Genomic DNA, 25922 nt, shown 5'->3' on the forward strand with positions numbered 1-25922 from the left:
TAGGAAAAACAAACTGTGAACAATCATTTGATAAAAATTTCATATTTACTAATAAAATGATAACATGTGATTGCCATAAAATTGGCAAAACCAAAATGAGAAGACTCAATACTGTTGGAGTTTCAGGCAAATTAGGTATACTCATGCATTTCTATTGATTTTGTAACTTGATATAATTTCTTTGAAAAGCAATATGACAGTATAGCCATAAAAGAATTATAAAAACTAGCATATCCTTAATTTTAACCCCACTTGGGAATATGCCTAAAGAAAATCACATTTTCTTTTTAGTTACAATCAATTGAAGCATATGTATAGTTGGATTATTTGTAACAGTGAAAAACTGGAAATTACTATAATGGCAGATTAACTAAATAAATTCTAGTACAGTGGTATTAAGTGAATATTACACTGGCATAAAATGACAATCATGAGGAATTGAAGATGTAGTTATACTACAAAATATACTGAAAAAAACAAAAATCAGTTAGTTATTGGAATCCAAGACTATTGGATCAATCCTGTCCTGTGATGCTTAGTTACTTCCACAGAAACTTTTAGACTCTTTATCTATAAAACGGAGTGGTTGGATTAGATATCCTCTGAGCTTTTTTTCCAACTCTAAATTGATGCTGTGATCTTGAGAACAGTACCTACTAACAATAACAATTTGAAAAAAAAAGTTTACATTTGCACATATGTCAGTAGACAGATTGATGGCAATTTTTATATTCTTGTATGTTGTTGCAAATTGTAAATAATTATGAGTGTTTGTTCAGTGAATTTCTTTTGCTTTATTAAATTAATTTCAAAGTAGGTTTTCCAAAAGGTTCCACTACTAGTTAATGACAAAGCCAAGACTAGAACTCAGCTCTCTAGATTCAAAAGTCAGGCTTCTTTCTCTTGTACCATTAGTGAAGAAATAAAGAAAGTGTGAAAAACTGGATAGTGTGGACACAGTAATTTTCCTGGCCACTTTTCCCACTAGTTCCATTTCAGTTCTAAGAAAACATAGTGTGTTGTTGTTGTTTTTCATTAATTTTTTAATCAAAAATAATTTCTTTTTTCTGATTTCCTGTTTCATTCCATAGAATTAATAATAATGACAAACAAAAAACCCCTTTGTTACAAACATGTATGGTTAAGCAAAACAATTTCCAGCTTGACAATGTTAAAAACAAAAACCCAAAACATATTTCACTCTGTATTCTGAATCCTTCATCTGTATTTCAGGAGATAGGTAGTGTATTTTATTAGTAGTCCTCTGAAATCATGGTAATCATTATGCTAATCAGCATTCCTAATTATTTTAAATTTGTCTTTACCCTATTATCATTATATATGATCTGTTCTGGTTCTTTCCACTCAATCTGTATCAGTTCACATATCTCTTTCTAGGCTTCTCTGAAAACATCTCCTTCATAATTTGTCACAGAATAATAGTATTCCAATCACATTTTTATATTATAACTTGTCCAGCCACTCTCTTATTCAGTGAGAGGGCACCATCTCAGCTTCCTATTCTTTGCCCTTTCAAAAGGAGTTATAAATATTTTTTGTACATCCTTAGTGTTTGATTTGCTTAAGATTAATTATCCTTTTATCTATACTTCATCTAATTCTTCTTTCCCCCATCTCCCTTTCCTCTCTATTTTCCTGATGTGTGAAATATGTTTTTGTACCCGATGTTTGTGTGTATGCATGTATTCTCTACTTCTTTGATTAGTTTAGATGAAGAGATTTATGTGTTACCTATTCCCCCCATTTCTTCCTCTTTATGTATATAGATATCTACTTGCATCTGCAAATGTTTGGAAGTCCTCTGTTTTTTTAAAGGTCCATTTTTCATTCCCCTATAAAGTTATGCTAAGTATTTTTGGGGGGCTATAAGCCTATATACTCTGTTTTCTGTTTTATCATATTCTAAATTTACCACTCATTTAGAGTGGTCACTACTAAATCATGTGTGATCTGACTGGCTCCTTGGTATTTGAATTCATTCTTTCTGGCAGCTTGCAGTACTTTGACTAAGAAGCCCTGGATTGATTATAATGTTCCTGGTATTTTTTATTTTGAGATTTCTTTCAGGAAATGGCTGGAAATTCTTTCTAATTCTATTTTGTCCTCTGGTTCTAAGAAACCTGGACAATTTTTAAAAATTTCTTAAAATAAAATGTTATGGTCTTTTTAGTTATGTTGTTCAAATAGTTCAAAGTTCTTAAGTTTTCTTCTTGATCTGTTTTCCATGTCAATTGTTTTTCCTATGAGATAGCTTACATTTTCTTCTATTTTTAAGTCTTTTCATTTTGATGGAATATTTCTTTTCCTATAAGTCATTGACTTCTTCTTTGGTACATTCTAATTCTCTGGGAGTTTGTTGCTTCAACAAGGTTTTTTATCTTTTGTACTGTGCTACTGAAACTTTTCCCAAACACTTCTTTCATAGCCCTCATTTATTTTCCATTTATTTTTACCTCAAGTACTCTTATTTCATTGCAAAAATCTTTTCTTTTTAATTTCTTAAAAAAAAACCCAAAAAACTCTTGCTTCATCTCTTTAAAGAATTCTAGATGAATTTGTACCACAATGTATGTTAATCTGAGACTTTGTAGATGTTTTGGAATTTTTCTCTTTTATGTTCATATCTTGAATTTCCCTGTAAGTGTACTAGCTCTTTATGGTGGGACTATTATTAATATTTTTGCTCATTTTTCCAGCCTAGTTCCTGACTTTGAACTTGAAGTTAGGGCTGGGCTTTCCACATTTCTGGAGGAAAAGTCTGGGATGGTCCTTTTTCTGCTTTCTTGAGATATTGTATGTTGGCTTATTCTAGGATTGAGGGACAGGCAAGAGACAAGTTTTCAATGTTCCCAGAGGGGTTTGATTTAGGGCAAAGTCTAATTGCCTCCTGACCACACTTTGAACTGAGTCCTGCAGAGTGTCAGAGTTAGAGATTTCCTTTTTGCCTGAATTCCCCTCCTGGTTATTCCTCTGCAGGCTTCAGACTGGACCAGAAGTTGGAATTGAGGTCCTGCTCTGCTCCTCAGGGACCTGAGCCCCACCACTACTGGCTTATGAATTTACTCTTTTCTTGATACAATGCCCAGGGACTGTCTACTCAGAAATACCATACTCAGGACCCTCTTCTCCCCACCAGGTCCCTAGGATCTGTGACCTGAAACTGGATAATGGGTAGCAAAGCTTCCAGTTAGCTTCTCTTCCTGCATCCTGCAGGTGTTTCCCATCATGGATCTGGGACCTCTTCTTGTCCTCAGACACAATTTTTATTTGGGCACAGAGTATTCTACTAGCTGGTGCTCTTGGCAAGACTTTGTTAATGATAATGCTTTTAGGCTTCTTACCCTATAAGGTTGTTATGAAAATCAAATGAAATAAATTATGTGGAAGAGGTAAAATAATAACAACAATACTGTTTTGTTAAGCATCTCCATACCAAGCCACCTTGAATGGAAGATTTTAAAAATACAGAGACCTTACAGAAGAAATTAAAACCATAAGGAAAAAGGATGAGAAGAATAGCATTCTTATTGTTTCAATCACTATTATTGGACTTATATTGAAATGCCTTCATCGAGCCCTCAGGAGCATGAGTTTAAATCCTATAAAAAGCAATTATTTTATCCACTTGTCCAATAGACTGTTAGACAACTAGATAGTGCAGTAGATTGAATACTGGGCCTGGGAACCAGGAAAACTCATCTTCCTGAGTTCAAATCTGACTTTAGATACTTACTAATGTGACCTTCTGAATCACTTAACCCTGTTTGCCTTCATTTTCTTATCTGTAAAATGGGCTGGACAAGGAAATGGCAAAGCACTCATTATCTTTGCCAAGAAAATCTCAAATGGATCACAAAAGTAATTTAAAAAGACTGAACAACAAAGAAGAGATTATAGAATGTAGGCATCTAGACAACAGTGGATAGACTATAGAATCTGGAGTTAAAAAGATCTGAGTTCAAATATACATATACTAGCTGTTTGCCTCAGTTTCCTTATGTATAAGGTAGAGATAAAGAAAGCACCTTCTTCCCAACGGTTTTTGTGTGGATAAAATGAAATATTTCTAGAATATTTTGCAAACCTAAAAATGTTATACAAATGTTGCCTAAAAGGAATAATATAATATGTACTTGTTATGGGGTCATTACAACAACAAATGGAGCTGAATTCCATCTAAAAAGATGAAAAAAGATTTCAGAAAAACCTGGAAAGACTTACATGAACTTATGCATATTGAAGTGGCCAGAACCAGGAAAAGGTTATATAGAGTAATAGCAAAATTGTTTGATGAAGAATTGTGAATGACTGAGTTATCCTCAAAAATACAATAATCCAAGACAATGCCAAAGGACTAATGATGAAGCATAATATCCACCTCCAAAGAAATTACTGATATTATTTTAATACAGATGGAAATATTATGTTTCACTTTCTTTCATTTTTTCTTTTGCTCAAATCTTTTTGTATAAAATGATTAACATAGAAATGTTTTACATAATTGCACTATATAAACCTGTATCTAGTTGCTTATTATCTCAAGGAAGGGGCAGGGGAGGGAAGGAAGAAGGGATAGTATTTGGAACTCAAAACTTCAAACAAAAATATTTTAAAATTTAAAAAAAGGATGAGTATAAGAGTATAATGGTAGTAACTGATATTTATAGAGTACTTTAAAATTTGTTAAACACTTTACACAATATCTCATTTGATCCTGACAACAATTTTGCGAGGTGCTGTTATCCCTATTTTATAAGGAAATGAATTCATACTAAATGACTCACTAAGAATCACATAGTTATCACATTATTAAGAAGTTGAATCTAGACCTGTTTTGAGTCTAATTTTATATGGGGCATCTAGGTGGTGCATTGGCTTTAGCACAGGACCTAGTGTTAGGAAGATTTATCTACCCCAGTTCAAATCTGATCTCAGACATTTTATATGTGGTATGACTTTGGACAAATCACTTAATCCTGTTTGTCTCTGTTTCCTCATCTGTAAAATGAGCTAGAGAAGGAAATAGAAAACCATTCTAGTATCTCTGCTAAGAAAACCCCCAAATGAGATGATTAAGAGCTAGACAATTGAAACAATCGCACAACAACAACAAAACAACACTATCCACTATTCTCTGCAGCCTCTCAATTAGAGTAGAGCTTTTATGATAAACTACATAACTGTCCTACGAGGATTATTGTTACTTCCATTCAAACAAAGGGATCCTTATATTTAGGATAATAATGCTTATATTTTTAAGCACCCCTGGTTTTCATCAGTATTATTTTACAAGGATGCAGCTTCCAACACTTCTGTATCTTCATACATATTCTGTGGCAAAAAATAATCACTGGACAACTTTAGGATCATAGATTTAGAGAAAAGACTTTTGAGGTTATCTTCTCTACTTAATCTGCCATGGAATCAATTGCATTAATTATCAATGACTTGCCAAAGGCCAGATTTTAAACCCAGATTTTGGAATTATAAATCCCACCTACTTTCTACTGTATTATGCTGTCTGTACACAAAGAAAACATTTAACTTATAATAATTCACTAACACAGTGCATGGGGATTGATTCTGAACTAGAGATTCATTGGCTTAGGAAACTCCAAGTGAGGAAACTCCTATCAATGCAAATTTACAAGTGTTCTTCAATTGACAGCATTAGAAATTTGCCTAAAAGCACAGAGAAATTAAGTGACTTGCTTAAAGTTATCCAGTAAAAGTAAGAGATGAGAATTGAATCCACTCCAAGGCTAAACAGGTTTTTATCTCCTACACCATGCTGTTCCTCACATAGTAATGGGTATTTAATAAATATTTGTTGCTTGGAATTATTGGTTGAATAAATGTTCCACTATCCTTTCTCATGAAAAAATCTGGTTTACTATATGTGGTATATATTAAATTATGCCTGAAAAGGAAATTATATTTAAAATAACTGCAGAATGTATAAAATATCTAGGAATCCTATTTCCAAAAAAACACAGAGGAATTAAATGAATATGACTTCAATGTGAAATAAGCAAAGACTTAAATAATTGTTTTATTGATATTGTGGGGTTTTATTTTAATCACTACAATTTCTCCCAGTATCTTTTTCCTTTCCCCTTCTGGAGAGCTAGCTCATATAACAAATATAAGCTTCTTTGAGACAAAGATTAAAAATCAAAAGATATTCTTGTACAACATTTGTGGACTGTTTCTCACCTTTTCAAATGATGGAATGGAAGATATTTCTCTATTTCTGAATTATGCTTGTTCTTTATAATTTTGCAACATTCACTTTCTGGTGTGTTTTTTTTTTCATGTACATTGTTATAATTACTGTCCATATTGTTTTCTTCACTCTGCTGACTTCATTCTGCTCAGTTCCTGCAAGTTCATGCTTCTCTGAATTTGTCAAATTCATTATTTATTATAGCATATTAATATTCCATTATATTCATTCCCTACAGCCACTATTCCATACAGCCACAATTTGTTTAGCAACTCCAAATCTGATAGATATCCAATGTTTCCAATTTTTATTAATTGCAAAAAGTACTGCTATAAATTTGGGGACTTTCTTTGTTATTATGGCTTCCTTGGGATAAAACTGGTAAGGGAATCTCTGGATCAGAGGACATAGACATTTTAGTTACTTTATTGGTTAATTTCCAAATTGTAAAGCAAAATGGCTATACTGCTTTATAATTCCAACAACACTGGACTAGTACATGTACCTTTCCTCCACCTCTCTAACATCTTTGATAGATAATTTCCATTTTTTTGTTATCTTTGCCAATTTTGGGTGTGTAAAGCAGTATCTCAGGTTGTTTTGGTTTTCATTACTTTTATTATTTGTGATTTGGGACATTAACAACATATGGTTGTTAATATTTTGTAGTAGTTCTTTTGAGAAGTATTTGTTCATATATTTTAACTGCTTATTTTTTGGGGAATAGTTTTTGGTCATATACAAACATATCTGTTCATTGTTTTTACATCATGGATACCAAGTAATTTTTGAAAATTTGATGCAAAGACTTTCACATTTGACCACTTCTCTTCTTTTCCTAGATGCATCAATTTTGTTTGTGCAAAAGCATTTCATTTAATCAATTTTATTTATTTTTTTGGGTAATTGCTTGTTTCTTTGTTAAGAATACATTTCCTCTCCATATAAGTGTGAGAGGTATATATGATTTGCTTCTCTTAATTTTTTTGTAGTTTCATGTGTAATATTAACATCATGTATCAATCTAGAACATATACTGTGGAATGGGTTGTACGGTACTGGTCTAAGCTTAATACCTGCCAGATTAATTTCTAGTTCTAGTTCTTCTAATGGTTTTCATTGAATAAGGTGTCCTTTCCTAACTATTTACATTTTCCAGTTTATTGAATACTGGTTTAAGTTCCATAATTTCTAATTCTCCTTTGTATAGTTCATTCCATTGATCTATATCTTTTTTTTTTTTAATTGGTTATCAGGTGGATTTGATGACTGTTGAATTATAACATAGTTTGAGATCAGAAAGTGCTATTCTTTCTTTGTCCCTACATTTTTCGTTATTTTCGTTATTGATATTCTAGATTTAAAATTTTTCCAATTTTATTAATATTGTATAAAGATCTATAAAGTGTTCCTTTGATAATTTAGTATACCATTAAAAGTGTAAATAACTTTTGTGATTTGTAAATCAACTTTGGTAGTCTTGTTATTTTTATTATTATGTTGGTATAGCCTAGGCATGAGCACTGATTTTTTCACTAGCAATTTAAGTTGTTCTTTATTTATTTTATTGTTTCTTTTGTTACTTTTAAAAGAAGCATTCTATAATTGAATCTGCACATGTATTTTCTTGCTTTGGTAAGTTGATCCCACAATATTTTGTGCATTTTGTAGTTATTTAGGATGGGATATGATTATCCCTCCCTGGATTACTTTAGCTGCTTCCCAGAAATTTTTATTATCTTTATTCATTATTAATTGTTTCTATAATTTGTTTTTTGATCTACTTATTATTTAGGATTTCACTGTTAAGTCTTCACATGGGTTTGCCTTTTGTGCTCTTTGAATTGCTTATTATTTTTATTGCATTAAAAATATGTTTACTATTTCTATCATTTTAACATTTATTTACAACATCTCTCTGCCCCAATACAGGGTCAATTTTTGTAAAAGTTCCAGGTGGTGCTTGCTTTCGATTTTAGGTTCTACTTCTAGCAATAGATACGATCTTTACAATCCCATTTAGAAGATCCTATAAATTGTTTAGTTCTAGTTTTTCCAGCAACTTGTTTAATTCCATATTTCCCCTTTGTTTATTTCTCTGTTAGACTTATCCAAAATTAAGAAAGGGACAATGAAATCTCCTGCCACTATTGCATGATTGCCTGCCTCTTCCAGTTCAGTTAATTATTTGTTTATGATTTTAGATGTAAGATATTTGGAGCATTTAAGTTTGATATTGATTTGTTGATATAGTTCCTTTCAGCACAGTGGAACTTCGTTTATTTCTTTTTATGTTATGAATGTTTGTTTTGTTTTTTTCTGATATCATAATTGCAATTATTTTTTTGGCTTTACCAGATACATAGTAAAATTTCCTTCCAGCTTCTTATTTGAATTCTGTATATGTTTTTGTTTTTTAAGTGGATTTCTTATGAGGTACAGATTGTGGGGTTATGTTTTCTCCTCTAATCTGTGGCTTTTTTCATTTTTCATTTAATCAATTACTATTCAAATTTATGAGTTAGTCTTATCTTTTCTTCAAGTTGTCTTTAATATATATATATTTTAAACAAATTAGAAATTTCCCCCTCCTTTCTTTGTAAACATAGCATTTGTCTCTTTAGTTATTTTCACTGAATCTTCTTCAAGATAATCTTCTTCTCACTAGCTCTCTTCCTCTCACCCTTAACCCTCCTCCCATTTGTTACTCCCCTCCCTAGATCTGTAGTTTTGTTAAATATATTAGTTCCTTCCCCCCTTCCTTTTATGTAGTTATTTAATTCTTTCCCCCTTTTCCCCTTTGAGTTAAGTAATCAAGTAAAACCCTCCTTCCTCTCCTTCAACTTTTGTTTGGTTTCTCTGAAAACAATTTCTTTCCCTCAGTCCTTACATTATTTCTGTTTCCTTTCTGTTCATTCTGGACTTTTATTCTTTGATTTATGGCCATTATACTTATTTAGTACTTTAGTCTCTCAGTTCCTTGTAGGATTAAAGCTTTTAAGGTGCTTATTGTGAATACCCTCTTTAAATCAGTTTCCATGTTATTGCTTTGTAGATCTTGACCCTTGACTCCTCAGTTTTCAGTTGTACCTCAATCTTGGAAAAATATCAATTTCTGCTGGACATAGGAAAAATATTACCTCATGGCAAGAATTTCCCAATGTCCTTAATTATCCAGTTCATTATTAACCTTTGCCCTCTCTGTGGTCACTTTTTCCCCTTTATCCTCCATTTGCTTTGAAATTTCTTTCCTGAGTGCACAACCTCTTACTTTTCTGAGTGTCAGTTAGCTCTACATTTTTCATTGTAAGATACCATCTATCTTTATGGAATATCTTTCTTTCCCCATAGGAACATCCAACACTGGTACCCCCTCCCAACCCCAAAATCCCTCTTTTTTCATCTTTATTTATTCTACTGCAGACTGTAATTCACCAGATGGTTACCTTGTTAGCTCAATTTTGTGAAGTCTTGTTTTAAGTAACTGGAGATTTATCATTGTATCAATTGTTAATCTGTCAAGCAAGCACGAATGATTTTGATATAGATGGGAGAAATCTTGTTGAAAAAAAACTTGTAAGGTGATATTCTGTTCTACTGAATCAAGTGCTTTTTAAAAAATCAACAATAATAAGCATAATGGGATCATGTGTTCTCTACATCTTTTAGCTAATTGTGAAATGATAAAGATATAGTCTGTTATTGAATATAGCTTGTGAAAGATATTCTGTACTAATATCCTCATCAAGAATTCCCTTGATTTATCTATAAATAAATCTTTTCCAAGATGGGAGAATAAACTATATAGATTGATTAGTATTTGTGTTCTCTTGGTTACCTTTTTTTTTAATTAAAAAAGTTCAAGTTTTTTTTTCATGCTTTCGCTATTTTTATTTCCTTTAGATACTTTGTATATTATCCTCACCAAATTCACAATTTTTCCTCCTCTTTCTCAAAGAGGATCTCCCCTATAATTTGGCTGATTTTCCAGTCTTTGTTCTTTTTAGCACCTTCCCAATAAGCATGATTTTAAGGTTCAAATGTTTCCATAACAAAAAATTGATAAAATAACTTTCAAAATATTTTTCATTTTTCATCTATTTTCCGTTTTCCCCACTTTTTATCCTTAAACACTTTGTAATGACTTTGTCTAGTTGTATGTCTTTCCAAATCTTAACTAAACTTTTTTTTTACTTTTTCATTGTTTCTTTCTTCCTTGGGAACTAAGACTGCTCAAAATTATACCTAATATTTTACAAACAAATTTATTCTCCTCCTTGACATTCTGTTTAGTAGCCATCTCTCTCTATTTGTTAGACAAGTTGGAACTTAAATAATCAAAATGTTTTCTGGGCTTCTTTAGTCTCCTTGTTGTGGTAAAACTTGCATATAAAATTATTAAAATTTACATCTCTCTCTATATATATTTCCTTATTTGCTATTTTTATGGTCATTTATTTTGTTTGAATAGTTCAAAATAAAGTTGTTTCAATTTGCAACATATTTTTCTTGCTTAGCTCTGATGACTATGTGCAGACAACTGGTTAAGGGATAATTACAATGATTATAGCTAACATTTATACATTGTGCTTTAAGGCTTGCAAATTGCTTTACAAATATTATCTTATAACCCTGGGAAGTAGGTGCTATTATTATAGTTAAGGAAACTGAGATAGAGGACTCTCCAGGATCACACAACTAGTAAAAGTCTGAGAATATATTTGAAATCAGATTTGTCCTAATTCCAGGTCTTCTGTGTTATTCATGGTCCCACCTAGATGCCTCGATGACTCCTATATCAATAGTGAATCTTTTCCTATTTATTAAAATATAATAATTTAAGGGTTTTGTCACAGAATTTGGTGCTGGTCAGGTTCAGTTCAGTTCAGTAAAAAGAATACTTTCTTAAAGAAAGTTTTAAATGACAGAAAAATTTGAAGTTTTTAGTTGGGTTTTTTGTTTGTTTGTTGTTTTGGTTAACTCCTTGTCAGATGTCGTTGGTCATTATTTTTGCCCTATAATATGACTGGGGAAGTCCTTATACTAGGAATAGGATAAATATCAATTCTTCCATTTTCTTTTTTTCTTTTTGTGCTTAAATTATTAATATAATTTTCAATTCATGCTTTCTTTGAAGTAAAAAAATAATAAGTCATTTGTCTATTTTGTGAGAGGCTAGCTAAAACTTGAAGACAGACTCCACGAAGACATTTAATTAGGTACACGTGAACTGAAATATGTGTAAATACAGTTGAACGTGAGTAAATGAGTGAGGATGCCACTGTAAACCACTACATGTCTTGGAAACTCATTCTTTCAGGATACGGTGTGTATCCTGGTCACAAGACATATGGAACAAATAAATACATTATTAATATTAGTGTCAATCTGTACCCTAAATATAAGTAAAGCTTAATTTCTTTTTCTTTTTCCTCCTTCCATCTCTCCGGTCTTTCCTCCCTCTTTCTCTTACTTCCTCCCTTCTTTCCTCCCTCTCTTCCTTGTTTGTTCCTTCCTTCCTTTCTTCAACAGAATTAGAAATTCTAATATTTCCTTGCTGCCTCAATGGATAATCTTATACTCCCCTTGGAGTCTGTGCACCTTACTTTAGATACTAATGGTCTAAACTCTTTCATTTTAAACATGTAGAAATGAAAATTATGAGAGATAAATAGTTTGTTCAATATCAGACAAATTCAGGTTGTTTGACTCCAAATCCAGCTCTTTCTACATATCCACAATGTTCCTTTTAGTAGCTAGTGTGACTTGTGACCTTGCTCCAAAGTTGGAAATTTACCTGGTATAAAATCTAAAAGACACAAAAATATGACACTTTCAGTCAGTCCTTCAGCTGAGCAGAAGGTACTGCTGGTGGTCCAAATTCAAATCTGTGGTAAGAAAGGGAAGAGGATTTTGAAAGTTCAGTATGAGGATAGTGAACTGCAAGAGGTGTGCTCCCTTTTTTCTTTTTCCTCTACCTTACACTTTCCTAAGAGATTTGCCCCATCCTTCCCTCAAGGCTTTTTATTCCTTCCCAATGGATGACACTTCACCTTACCCTCCCCTCCTGCCTTCTTCCCTCTGCAAAATTACATTTTCCTTTACCAAAACCAGTTATAATCCCAGTGATTTCTTCCCTACTACAATTTATAAGGGAAATCATTTTCCATTGGTTGGATTAAATTACAAACAAGGTCCCTTCCAAATCTGTGATTCTATCCCCTAAATTTCTATAGGAACTAATTTCCCTCCCACTCAACGGAAGGAGTCAATTACTTCTTGTATTATTTTTATATCCTCCCTTACCAAGTTAATTTGAAAGGTACATTTTTTAATTGCCTGATAATTGTCCTAGGCAGCAGTTACTCCCACAAGATGAAATTGCTTCTTAGATACTGCTATTGGAGAAACAATGAGTTGGAAAACATATTGTTCTTCGAGCTGGCATACCTCAGGACACTGCCCTGCCCTGATCTGATGTTGGCTTGTTTTTCTTAGACTCGGTCTTCCCCTGAACAAAAAATCAGTCTTTTGCTTTTGGATCCCTTTTCTGTACTGTGGCTTTTCTAACAGATGGAACCTCACTTACCTACATTCAGGCCCTTGCTTCCTCCTCCCCCCACATTCTGATTCAAACATAAATAGTTTGAACCTGTTCCTACTAATGTTTTTCCCACTTTAGGTTAACCCTTTGCTTTGTCTGATCTCCTTGGAGCAAACTGCTCTGGTGACCTGTTGCCCTCCTCTGCCTCATTTGCCCCAAGCTTCACTTAGATCATTTATTAATTACAAGCTTGGGGTCTACCATTGCCTCAGGCTCAACTCAGTATGGTTCTAACTTCTGCTCAGTCACTGCCCAACCCCACAATAGGATAGTAGCAAAAGTTGCATTCAATGGTTTATTTTACCTCTCTGTCTACCCTCTTTCAGTTCCTTTTATGACAAGGGTATTCTTTGCTTGAAACTGTGGAGGCCAGACAGTCCAGAAAACCCAACTCTCTTTGTTTTCAGCAGCTTTCAGCTTAATTATAGCAAAGATTAACTATGACCCAAATTAAATTAAATTAGAAAAATTGTCATGATTGAATAAATTGTATTTTTCATATAATCATAATTTAATGAGCAAACTTCGATATTTTGCATAATGAACTATTTCATCAGCGTGGGTTTTTTTCCTCCAAGGACACCTTTGTTCCTACTCATCCAATGTGATTCTTACTATGTTTTGTCATCAGTCCTCTATAGAATATCTCTGCCTTTTTTTTTTTTTTTTAAATTTTGGAGATAACTGTATGTCTTGAGGATATCTCATGCCAAATTGATTTTCCTAAAGCATCGTGCCACTTTTCAGCTTAATAAACTTCAGTGACTCCTTACTACTTTTAGAATCAAAACCAAACTTTTCTGTTTGGTATTTAAAGTGGCTTCATGGATTTAACCTCCCTTTATATTATTATTATTATTATTATATATCTTATTATATATCATTCTTTTTTCCATGAAATTTATGATGTGGTGAAATTGATCTTCTTGCTATTCCTCACAAAGGACATTGCCTCCAGACTGCTATTACAATATCTGCACAGGTTGTCCCTGTATGTCTGAAATGTCCTCATGTTCATTGTCACCTCAGAATCTTTGGCTTCCTTTGAAACTCAGCTTCAATCCAGTTTCTACATGATCTTTTGCTGATCCTCTACATGTCAGGACATTCTTCCATGAAGTTACATTGTATTTATTTTTGTATGTATTTTGGACAAATATACAAGGTTTATTGTATCATGCATATACAATATACATATAATGCATATGTATATACCACAAATACCTTATATATTACATAATACAATATACTATGTATATTACATTATACATGTACCTGTTGTTTCTTCTGAATAAATGTTTGTTTCTGTATATTTATCAAGTTACACAATGCTGTTAAAATGCTATTTGTAAATTACTTAATGCTATTAATAAATGAATTTTTTGATTAATTGTCTCTCATTCTCACCAGAGGACCACCGTTCACATATTATTCCACCTCACATATTATTCCATGTCCATTATTCAACTTCTTAGATACAAGTTGGGGTATCATTAATGTCATAATAATGTTATAATGTTATAAACAAATCATTTTATGATTTCTAAACTAACAAGATAGCTATTTTTCCCATTAAAAATGCTGAAAAGGAGTGTCAAACAGGTTCTTGCATTTGACTAATGTCTCTTCCAACCCCAAAATAAGTAAAAATGCAACAGAACATAGGTAATATTAATATGTGATTTTTCTAAGTTGACATGTACTTATAGGGATCCTTAAATATAGATCTGATTTGATATAGGTTTGATTTGAGTTGGACATCACTGATATAAAATATACATCATTTATAAGAAATTCCATGGTGCAGAAGAATGAAAGGTGCATTTGAAGTTTAGAGATCTGATTTTAAATTCTACTCCTGCTACTTGTCATCTATATAATCAGGAATATATCTTTTTTGGGGGGATTTCTCTTTTTTTCTCATTTTCTTCAAATGTAAATGAAAGGGGTGAATTCAATATCCTCTAAGTTCTCTTCCCTTTCTAAATCCTGTGAACTCCAACAAAACCTGGATAAATATTAATTCTAGCCTTTTTTTAATGCCGGCACTTAGGTTTGTAATTTCTTAACTGGGACAGCTAGGTGGCATAGGATATCAGGAAAACCTGAGTTCAAATTTAGCTCCAGATCCTTAGCAGGTATGTGACCCATGGCAAGTCACTTAATTCTGCTTTAGTTTCCTTATCTGTAAAATGAGCTGGAGAAGAACTGCCAAACCACTCCAGAATCTCTGCCAAGAAACCCCCAAAAAAGGTCACAAAGAGTTGAATCTGATTCAACAACAATAACAAATTCTAACCATTTATTTAAGTGTCAAAATTCCAAGACTGATTCAATTAATTGATGAGTTAAAACTTCATAAATTTGTCTTTCCTCAGTGGTCAGCAGTATGATGTGGTATGGTGGCTAGGGAGTATATACTTAGATTCAGAAAACCTAGGGTCAAATCTCTTTTTTACTGGTGGGTAATCCTGAACAAATTACTTAATATTCTAAACATCTTTTTAAGACTATGCATTACATAGGGGCAACCTGCATGGTAGAAAAAGTTTCTTCATGACAGGAGTACTCTATAATTATAAAATAACAGGCATATTCTTTTCTTGACATCAAAGTTCTAAATTTCTAAATTTATAAGCCATCCATTTTCCTTTGCCTCCATACTTTGGTGCCTTTATTTGCTTCAGTCTGCACATTGCTGTTGTCTCAAATTGCTATTCTCTCGGACTTCTAACTTCCCCTTTTCCTTTCATAGTCATAGAATCTTTCTTCCTTTTCCCACACCATGTCAAATGAATGTAAGAAAAATAACTTTTCCTATGACTTTGCTTAGGGGTGTCTCATCTTCACCCTACCTCAGGTTACTATATAAGCCTAATTCTTAAACTAAAGCCAGGAGGGCAGAAGCTTGGAAAAGGAAAAAGCAACAGCTATCCTTATGACTTCCAAAGGTCTTCTAGGTAAAAAGTAGTCAGTTTATTTTCCCCTCACATTTTTAAATTTGAATTGGAATCTTATTTAATTCATTCACTCTGTTGCTAAGAGAAGAAAGAGTGTGTATAGGGGTTGTATGCGGAGAACACAGCATTACTGCAATAGGTGACACAAACTTGAAGAACATCACATTAGTTACATTCTTAGTTTTATGATAATATAATATGTAATATATATGATAAAATTTATTCATGTATGATTAATATAGAAATGTTTTATATAATTGCACATGTATAAATTATGTCTGGTTGCTTGCCATCTCAAGAATGGGAGAGAGGAGGGAGGGATAAAATTTGGAATGCAAAACTTTAAATAAAGATGTTTAAAAATGTAATATATCAACATAAATAATAACATATACATAACATCAAGGCATCTAGGTAATGCAGTGGATAGAGTGATAGGCCTAGATAGAGTCAGGAAGACAGGAATTCATATGCAGTTTTAGACACAACTAGTGGTAAGACTGGACAAGTTATTTAACCTCTGCCTGCCTCAGTTTTTTTATCGGCAAAATTAGACTTATAATGGCATCTTCCCTCCAGGGTTACTGTAAGGATAAAACTCAGTACTTGAGAAACTTTTGGAAAACCCTTTTGCGATATATAAATGCTGGCTACAGTTACTATTGCACATAGAGATAGCTTTTTCCTTCTCTACTTTCTTCCCGCAGCCCATTTCAGAAGAAATTAGAGAGGAGGCTCTTTGGCTCGGATCTTCCCATTACACTCTTTAGACGCAGGATGGCGCCCTTTGAATAAGCAATTACTCCAGACCTCTCAAGCCCGAACAATGCCTCTTTCCCTATCGAACACAGCTATTTCTAAGGGCATTTTGATCCTTCTGATCACAGGTCTGACCTGGACCCGGACAATGGCAGTAATACAACCAGAATGCAACTACTGCAAGCGTTAGCTTGGGGAGCAGATGGCACATTTCCTTCCCATGTAGATACTTTACGAGTTCGGAAGATTTCAGAGTAGTAACTTTTTTTTACGAAGGAAAGCGGTCATAAATGCATCTTTTCTATTCTATTCTTTCCTTTCTCTTACTTTCCGTTCCTTTTCTATTTTCCATTTACTCTTAGGACTATTATTAAGCCATCTCACGTATTTTATGTTTCACCATAATAGCTCTTTATCTCAAAGGGGAAAAAAGGAAGAAAGAAAAAGAAAGGAAGGAAAGAAGAAAAGAAAGACGACGTGCTACCACCATATGGACTGTATTTATTTGAAACTGTCAATGTCAACTACAGAATGTATTTCTACATTTTCAGTGGCACGTAGCCAAATCCTGATTAAGGTCACGTTGAGGACTATTGACTCTGTCGACTGATGCTTTTTTCCCTTTCAACCCTCGAAGAAGAATGGAAATAACTGTATTCTTGGATCTTTGGAGTCTGATTCATGCCTCTCTTTCGCCAGCTATTCATGGATTCACCAGAAGAATTACACCTACTACCTCCGGCGTAGGACGAGGTGGGGGAGGGGAGGGGGAGAAGAAATCAAATGGGAAATAATGTTAGCAGAAGTTGGAAACTTCAGAGGATATTCAGCAAGGGAGGGAGGGCCCCCTCCCCCCTCCCGCTCCCGTCTACTCCCCCTTTCTCCTCCTGGCCATCGGAAATTGACTTGGCGGTTCTAAGCTGGAATTTCAAGGCGCCAACTCTACCCCTTCCCCCACCATTCTCCGAAACCCTTAATCCCATCCCAACCTCCGAGATACAGATAAATGATACAACAGATTACACCACGGGAAAGCAATATTTTGTTCTACTTTATTCTCCCCTTCCCCCCGTTTCCAATTTGTATGCCAGAGTTTGTTTGCTAAACTTACTACATCCAAAACATATTTGGGCTTTTCGCTTACTCCTCATCACCTTCGTCTCCCCCCTGCGTTAGTCCAGTGCCAGTAGACTTCTCCTAGCAAATGAAAGTGAAAGTGCTACGTGTAGTAGAGTTTTTATCCTTAAAAATCAGGACTGGCAGCATGTGGCTGGGGGTGGGGTGGGGTAGAGGAGAGCAAGTGAAGAGCCGGTTTGAGGTTTTGTTTGTTTATGTTGAGATCGCTGCAGGGTTCCTGTTTTTTGTCTAATTTGAGATTTATTTTCATTTGGCCAGTCATTGAAGTTTTCATTCAATGTGCTTGCTTTAAAAAACCCCAAACCTAAAAACGCCACTTCACTTGTAGCTTTCCCCTGGCTGCACCATTCTTACCATTCAAATCTCACTCTCATCTGGAAATAATGCAAACTTTCCTCCCCATCCCCCGCTTCTCCCTCTCTCTCTCTCTCTCTCTCTCTCTCTCTCTCTCTCTCTCTCTCTCTCTCTCTCTCTCTCTCTCTCTCTCTCTCTCTCTCTCTCTCTCTCTCTCTCTCTCTCTCTCTCTTTTTTCCCCTAAAATTTTTCAGAGACCTAAATTCCCTAATTACATGGAAAATGTATTTATTTGACTCGTTTTCGGGGTGACTATCTTTCTAGTTAAAGCATACACACACAAGCTCTTTGGGAGGCAAGGATCAATTGTCTTTTTCCTTTCTTTGTATACTCAGTGTTTAACACATGTATTAGGCACATAGTAGGCGCCGGATAAATGCTAGATGACAGACCACAGACTCTCGGATGGGTTGTGCACATATAGCTTCAGTCTGCAAAGCTGTCTGCTCCACCAGACCATGCATTTTACCTCCGGGCCGCTGAATATCTGCAACTTTCCTCTGTTATTATTATGCCTACCTTAAAAACACACACACACACACACACACACACTCACACATACAACGCACCGCGCCACTGAAAGTTCGGGGGTCCTCTTAGTGATTTTAGCTCATCTTAAGTCATTCATCCTCTCCTTCCCTCCCTCCCCTTCCCCAGGAAACTGCTAACAACAACTCAAGCAGGGATTTCTAAAGGTTTCAGGAGAAAGGGGCGGGGTGGGGTGGAGGAGAGAGGTTAGAGGGCCAGACTTTCTCTCTCCCATTCACTGGGTGGAAAAGTTGACATTGTCTAAACCCTTCTGAATGGTTCGGTTGGTTTTTGGGTTACCCTGATTGTACCTCTGCCACCCCCTCCCCCTCCACGTGACGGCCCAGGACATGCGCACCCGACGCCTCTACAGCCAGAGGCACATCTGCAGACTGACGTCAGTGCGTTCAACCTCCCAGGAAAAACTGCCAAAATTTCCTCCTGCTGCTGCACTCTAGTTGGCTGGAGGCCGGTAGTGAAAGAGAGAGAGAGAGAGAAAGAGAGAGAGAGAGGGAGAGAAGAGAGAGCGAGAGAGGGAGAGAAGAGAGAGCGAGAGCGAGACACTGAGAGACAGAAAAAGACACAGACAGAGATAGACAGAAAGAGACAAACAGAAAGCGAGACAGAGAATGAGTGAGCGAGAGAGCTAGGCTACTTCAAAACTTTGCAGTGCCCCTTTCTGCTCCTCTTGTCTTTCTTTCTCCTGATATCTTTTGATGCTGCTTACACGTTATTAGCACAGAAAAGGCATTAGACTGGCTAGAAAGAGGGCACCACTTTCACCCCCAATAAGTTTCTATTCCGTTCCTTCTTTTTTCCCCTTCCATTTCTTTCGTTCTTCTCCTCCTCCTCCTTCTTTTTCTTCTTTTTCTTCTTCTTCTTCTTTCTTTCTTTCTTTCTTCTTTTTTTTTTTTTTTGGTGGGAGGTAGGGGGAGTCGAAGGGAGGGGGTTGCAAAGACAACATCTCAGAGTGATAGATTGGGTGAATTGAAGGCATCTCTCTTTCTGCCAAGTCAGTCCGTTCTCTAAAGCCCCTCGTAGCCAGGCTATAGGATTTTATTCTGGTTGCAGAATAACTCTGGTGTGGTTTTGCAAAGGGGAGGGGGGGAGAGAAGAGGGGTGGGCAAAAAAAAAAAAAAAAAAAAAAAAGGCTGAGAGGAAAGAGAGGATACGTGAATCGTCCAGTGCAAACTCTATTGTTTGAAACTCACTTTATATCAGAATTTGAAGATGAAAACGGTAAGGAAGTCTTCAACAATATTCAATGAAACTTTTTTTTTCTTGTGCTTTTCTTGTCTCCCGAATAATGCGTAGAGACCTTTTTTCTGTGTGCTTTTTTTTTTTTTTTTTTTTTTTTTAATGGCATTGGGCGAGCTTAACTGTAAAAACTCCTTTTTACAGATAGCAATCTTGTGAAACTCCAACACTAGTTGGGGATTGGAATGATTCTAGGATGTTCAAATATTTTGTGTTTCAAAGAATATCAGGTTATTTTATAAATATATAATTTCGTGAAGCATGAATTATTTTACTTGTGGTTACCGGAACTTTAGGATGGCTTATCAAATAGTTGCCGGAAAGAAAAGAGATGAAAAACGTTTTGAATTGATTTTGATTTCTCACAGAAATCTTCCAGCTTAATATGGTTTCATGCCAGTGTCTTATGTAGTCAGACAAGTGCATATTTTATGCCTGGGCTCAAAGGGCAGCATTAATATGATAGCTGCAGTTCTGATGCTTTAGAATAAGTTAAGCTCTTAATAGGCTAATCAAAGAAATGGAAGCGTGTGTTTTTGATTTACTTCTGGCCACTTGGGACGTGCTAGACTCGTAACTCTACGGAGACTTATTTATCGGTGTGTGTCTGTGTATATATTGTATGGCACGGAGTTCAAAGGGATTTTTTTTTTTTTTTCTTATTTTATTGGAAACTCGCCTCCTGATGAAGTGTATGTACAAGTCCTGTCTTTGCTAATTTCTTTCACTGTTGTACCAGAGGGCAAAGAGAAGGAGAGAAGGAGATAGGCAAAGATAGAAAGAGACAGGAGAGAGAAAAGGGGGGGAGAAAGAGACAGACAGACAGTCAGACAGTCAGACAGTCAGACAGAGAAACAGAGACACAGAGAGCGAGCGAGAGGAGAGTGAATTTCTTAGACCCTTGTTTTTATTTGAGCTGCCGGTGCAACGCATTTGGGCCAAATGCCAACTGTCTGGGTCACACGCGTTTTATCCAAATAGATTTAGCGCTGCTGTCTGGAAATGGGCTGCTGAATGTTAACTTTAGGATCAACTCAACCAGAGCAGCTCAGACTGTTCCCCTCTGTCTCAGGAGGGGGTAGATGGGTGTGGAGGGGGTTTATAGGAGTGTGTGTTGTGGGGAGGGGGGTGACTTATGTTGATTTTTTTTTTTTTTTAAAGGCAAGCTGTGTTACTTCCAATTTATTCATTTATACCCAGAATCCCTGCCCGGATTTTCTTTGCTTTTTGCTACCCCCTCCCCCATTTGTTTTAAAGTTCTCCTTAACTCTTATTGATTCATCTGGGATTTTAGATGGTAGAATGACAGGTCTTAGAAAGCATGGCAAGAGGAGTGAAAAACGTGCTGATAGTAGTAGAAGGGCAGAATGAAGGAAAATTACTTTAAGACTCTTTACGGTTGTTTTTTGTACAAGGTGGAAGCTGCTTGTACCCCAGATTGTATGATTTCAGGTGTTAGCTTTGATTCTCTCTCTCTCTCTCTCTCTCTCTCTCTCTCTCTCTCTCTCTCTCTCTCTCTCTCTCTCTCTCTCTCTCTCTCTCTCTCTCTCTCTCTCTCTCTTTCTCTCTCTCTCTTTCTTAGTCTGTGTGTATGTGTGTGTGTGTGTGTGTGTGTGTGTGTGTGTGTGTGTGTGTGTAATTTTGGATATCAGAAGGGCAAGAACCCTTTCAGTTTTTACTCATTTTGCCTAAATCAAACCCACTAGTTTTGCCATAAGTATCTTAAAAAGAGGTCTGAATAGCGGTATTTAAGATTTTGTTACTTACAGGGGGAAAATCTCTAATCTCCAGGCTTTTGAAACACTGTGATGCTTTTCATGTCCACTCCAATACCTGTAAAATTAATTCCTACCCTAGCCCGTATTGGTCCCTCCCTCCTCATTTCCCTAGCAACCACTCCTAGTACTCACTACTGTCCGTTTAAGTAGGCTCCGTCTCAAGTCTCACCTTCTCTGATTTGCAGTAGAGAACGGAGAGAAAGGAATATGCCCAATTGTTTCTATAGAACTTAAGTTCCAGAGAAAACAACCTTCTGAGAATAAGTTTTTGCCAAAGCCTATCTTGACAGTTAACCATGTGTATTTGACCAGGCCGGGAGTCTTGTGTAGACAGGAGTTGTGGAAAATGTGTGTTATCCTTGTTGTCTGGAAGGAAAGCTTAGGGTTATTTGTAGTTGAATGATGTATTTCTGAACAAAAGCTCTTTTCTTTTTGTACATTCACCTACATTTTGTGTATCTCCTTGGTAGGAGATAGCTTTTCAAGGTTTACACAGAAAGGAGGAAACCTTTGTGTTTGGTTGGATAAATAAGGAGAAACCCACCTAAAAGGACAATTAATAAATAAGTATTGGAAAAGAAAAAAACTGTTATCTTCTCCATTTAGGAATCCCCCAGGAATGACTGAATACCAGCTGCCATACTAATCAAATTCTGGGGTGAGGATGGAGGAAGGAAGCCCCCTAGGAGAGTGTTCTACCTGTTGCTTTAGCTGCATATTAATAGCTCATGGGAGGAAGCCATGACCTCAGCTACACTCTGATTAGTGTGAGCAGGAAGTTACCAGGGAAAGGAAAGGTGATTTGTCAGGGGAAGCTGACAACAAATGCTCTCTTCTTAAGGCAGGTTGTTGAGGCTAGAGAGACATTTCACAACAGCTTATATCACCTCATTTCCCATCTATTTAGTATAGCTTTGATCTAGGGAAACAAGTAAATGACACCTTAACTTTATGGCCTGATGATTTGTGGTGACTTTTTATATATTTTATAAATGGAGTTCTTTATATATAAAATCAGGTCCTTGGAGGTTCTTATCTGCTCCAAGAGTTAATTGGACTTAATGGATTCATGTAAGCCAAGAAAAATTGTTTCATATCTTTTTCTTTTGGAGAGGGCCAAGAGGCCATGGGGTGCTTATATAGTTTAACCTATTCAGAGTGACCTATTTGAAGGGGAGAGTTAGCTCTTCCTTTGAAAGAAGATGGGTTGAATGACAGCAGGCTGATACACAAAGAACTGCTACATTATGATCAATGGAATCTTCCTGTCCTTTCATGTCAAATTGATCTTTGACCTGTGAGTACCGACATCTGGAAAGTTCAATGTCTCCACTCATATGATGATGGCCCCCTAGGCAAGCAGGCTCTGGAGACTAGCAATTATGAGGTGATTTTTCTTAGGGAGTAAAACCCCTGCCCACTAGAGAGTAGAATACCTATTTAGTTTTTGTCATGTGGATTTTCAACAGCATTTAGATGGAAAAGGCTTTAAATTGTTACTGAAGGAGCTGAACTTCACTTCCTCCCCTCCTTTCCCATCAGCACTTATTCACTAAGTGCTAAGTTTCCTGAGATCTCTAAGCAAAGGTCACTAGACAAGACCATTTAGTAATTAAACTGAATGAACAATAAACCTGCTTCAATTGAACCAACATTTATTAAAATGGTACTTTGTACAATACACTGTACTAACTTGGGGGACCCAAAGGACAACCTTTTTCCCCAATAGTTTCTGTCTTTACATCAGTTTACATCTCACAGGGACTAGGGATAGTGCATTATTACATTATTACAATTGCATTATGCTCACTTGCTGCTGGCAATATTGTTATTATTAGTTGCAATAATAACATTTGTATAGCACTTTAAGGTTTGCAAAGTGTTTTCCAAATATTATCTCAATTGGATCCTCAATCAATCTTGAGAGGTAGTTGCTATTATTCTCTCTAAATTATAGTTGAGGAAACTGAGGCAAACAAAGATTGTGCTTGCCTAGGGGTTACACCAGCTAGTAAATGTCTGAAACCAGATTTTGAACTCAGCTCTTCTGGGACTTGCTCCATTGCTCTATCTGCTATGACATCTAGTTTCCAGAGATGGAGGAAAATTTGCATTCATTTAATCCTGGTCAACTGTATTACAAATTTGTGTTATTGGTCACAGGTTCAGAACAAAAGATCAAGTATAGATGAATCAGTATAAATACATTAAGACTACAAAAAAAAAGTTTAATCTTCTGCTTTTGGCTCAGTAACATTGTATGTCTACAAAGGACTTATCTTCAAGTGCAATATCATTGAATTTCATAAAATACTATAGTGACTTAGAAAGGAATAAATGTTAATGAACATTTATTCCTATAACACTAATTACATTTAAATACCTTGTTATAATAATGCTTGGCATTTTTATAAGTGCTTTGAGGTTGGCCAAGTACTTTACACACATCTTGTTTGATCTTCCTAACAAAGCTTATAAGATGGAGGTATTTATAGTATTATACTTATTTAGCAGATGGAGAAACTGAGGCACAGAGAATTAAAGTGATTTAATGATAAACATTGATACAACATGTTCATTTAGGGCAATTTGTAGTCTAATGGGTTGGGGACCAAAATATGTGATGGTATTTTTTTTCCCTGTACTTTGTCACTGAATGACTGATCAGGGAAGTCATTTTATCATTTTATCTCTCAGATTCTCCCTCTGTGAAATGAAAATGAAGATAATAATTATTATGAATAATTACAATTATATTACTTAATTTAGAGAAGATGGTTTCAAAGTAATATTATTTGTTGTTACTGAAAACTGATTATATTCTCAATGTTCTCAAATGCAGGTAGTGTTGTACACTGGACTTGAGTTCAAGCTCCTTTTCTGACACTGAATGACTTTGGGCAAACACTTAGCATCCTAAATCTTAATGTCCCTCTCTATAAAATGAGGATAGTGATATTTCTACTATCTACTCTCCTCTTTTCCCTGACTTCCTTAGTGATCTCATTCAATCTTTCTGTGCAGCCCACTCTATTATTTGGACTGCAGTCCTTCAGCTTTAGCTGCATGTTGTATATCCCTATGTTGATGCTCGTCAGCTCCATGAACTCATAATTTTCCTTAGGCATTTTTGTTGATGGTGCCATTATCCTCTCAAGTCACCCAGGCTTGAAATTTTAGAATTCTCTTTGGCCCTTTACTTTCTCTCATCCTGTTCCTCTTCCCTCCTTGATTCCCTTCTCTCATCCCCATCCCTCCTCCACATCCTACAGATTTGAAGTTCTGATGATTCTCTTTCCATTATATTTCTCCTTTCTTTAATTCAAGCCTTTACCTGACCAATTTCAATAGCCTCCTAGCTTCTAGTCTCTATTTTCTCCAATTGTTTTTTACACAATCCATAGGGCAATTCAGCCCATGTCACTCCTCTGCTAAAAAACACAGCAGTAGTTTCCTCTTAAGACCCTCAGGAATCTGCCACTAATCTGTGTTTTTTATCATTATTTCTCATTGTCACTTCGCAGATTTCATGCTCTATCCCAAATGAATTAGTAGATATTCCATAATGTTGCCATGCTATCTCCCATCTTCATTCCTTCAGGCAGGCTATCCTCATATCTCATAACTGAAATTCATTCCCTCTTTTACTCTTCTCTTTGTCCAACTCCCTTTGAAATACTTATCTTCCTGGTAAGCACCTGCTTAGAAGTTTTACCTGATTGCCCCTCCACTCCATTGAAAGTGATTCTTCTTCACATTTTCCTCAAGTATTTAGTCTGAATTTCTTCTTTGCCCTCATCCCATCCCACTTTGCATATCTGTCCTTTGGACATGCCATTTTTCTTTCAGTAAAGGGTAAGGACTTCTTTTTAAGTTTATTATGATACAAGCATTTTGTAAATTTTAAAAGTACTATACAAATGTGTGTTCTCATTGTATTCCTCATGATACTTTGCACATAGATTCCCAATATACATTAGAAACCATTGTCATTTTCAAACAAAACACTAGATTATTAGTCAGTAGACCTTGTGTTTTAGTCCTGCCCCTAATTCCTAGCTCTTTATGACCTTAGAGATCTTTACTTTTTTGAGCTTCAGTTTTCTTATCCTAAATGGGAATAATAGTATCTGTCATACCCAATAAGATAATTGAATAATGTGAAAGCATTTCTTAAATTAAAAGGGACGGTAGTATCATTAATTAGATAGCTGGTGATGCAGTAGATAGAGTACAGGAACCAGAGTCAGGAAGACCTAAATTCAAATCCAATTTCAGGAACTTGCTAATAAAGATGT

General features: G+C 35.4%; 1 protein-coding gene and 1 long non-coding RNA gene across 7 annotated transcripts in view; one reads left to right on the top strand and one right to left on the bottom strand.

Moving 5' to 3' along the window:
• Window positions 1-17051: 17051 nt before the first annotated feature.
• Window positions 17052-17775, bottom strand: LOC141551110 (uncharacterized). The gene is made up of 2 exons (XR_012484782.1): window positions 17682-17775; window positions 17052-17302 (listed from the first exon to the last, which is right to left on the bottom strand). It is a non-coding gene; the product is annotated as an uncharacterized LOC141551110 (long non-coding RNA).
• The window catches only part of ADAMTS6 (ADAM metallopeptidase with thrombospondin type 1 motif 6), a 335951-nt gene continuing 327236 nt past the window's right edge, over window positions 17208-25922 (top strand). For 4 of the 6 annotated variants that reach the window (XR_012484781.1, XM_074282406.1, XM_074282410.1 and 1 more), the window contains exon 1: window positions 18920-19828. The gene's annotated coding sequence lies outside the window, so the exon portion shown is untranslated. Of the gene's footprint in view, window positions 17324-18915; window positions 19829-25922 lie in introns of those variants that run through there. The other 2 variants (XM_074282407.1, XM_074282408.1) reach the window with 2 other exon arrangements.

The sequence above is a fragment of the Sminthopsis crassicaudata genome, chromosome 1 (assembly GCF_048593235.1).
Source record: "Sminthopsis crassicaudata isolate SCR6 chromosome 1, ASM4859323v1, whole genome shotgun sequence".
Classification (NCBI taxonomy): Eukaryota; Metazoa; Chordata; class Mammalia; order Dasyuromorphia; family Dasyuridae; genus Sminthopsis; species Sminthopsis crassicaudata.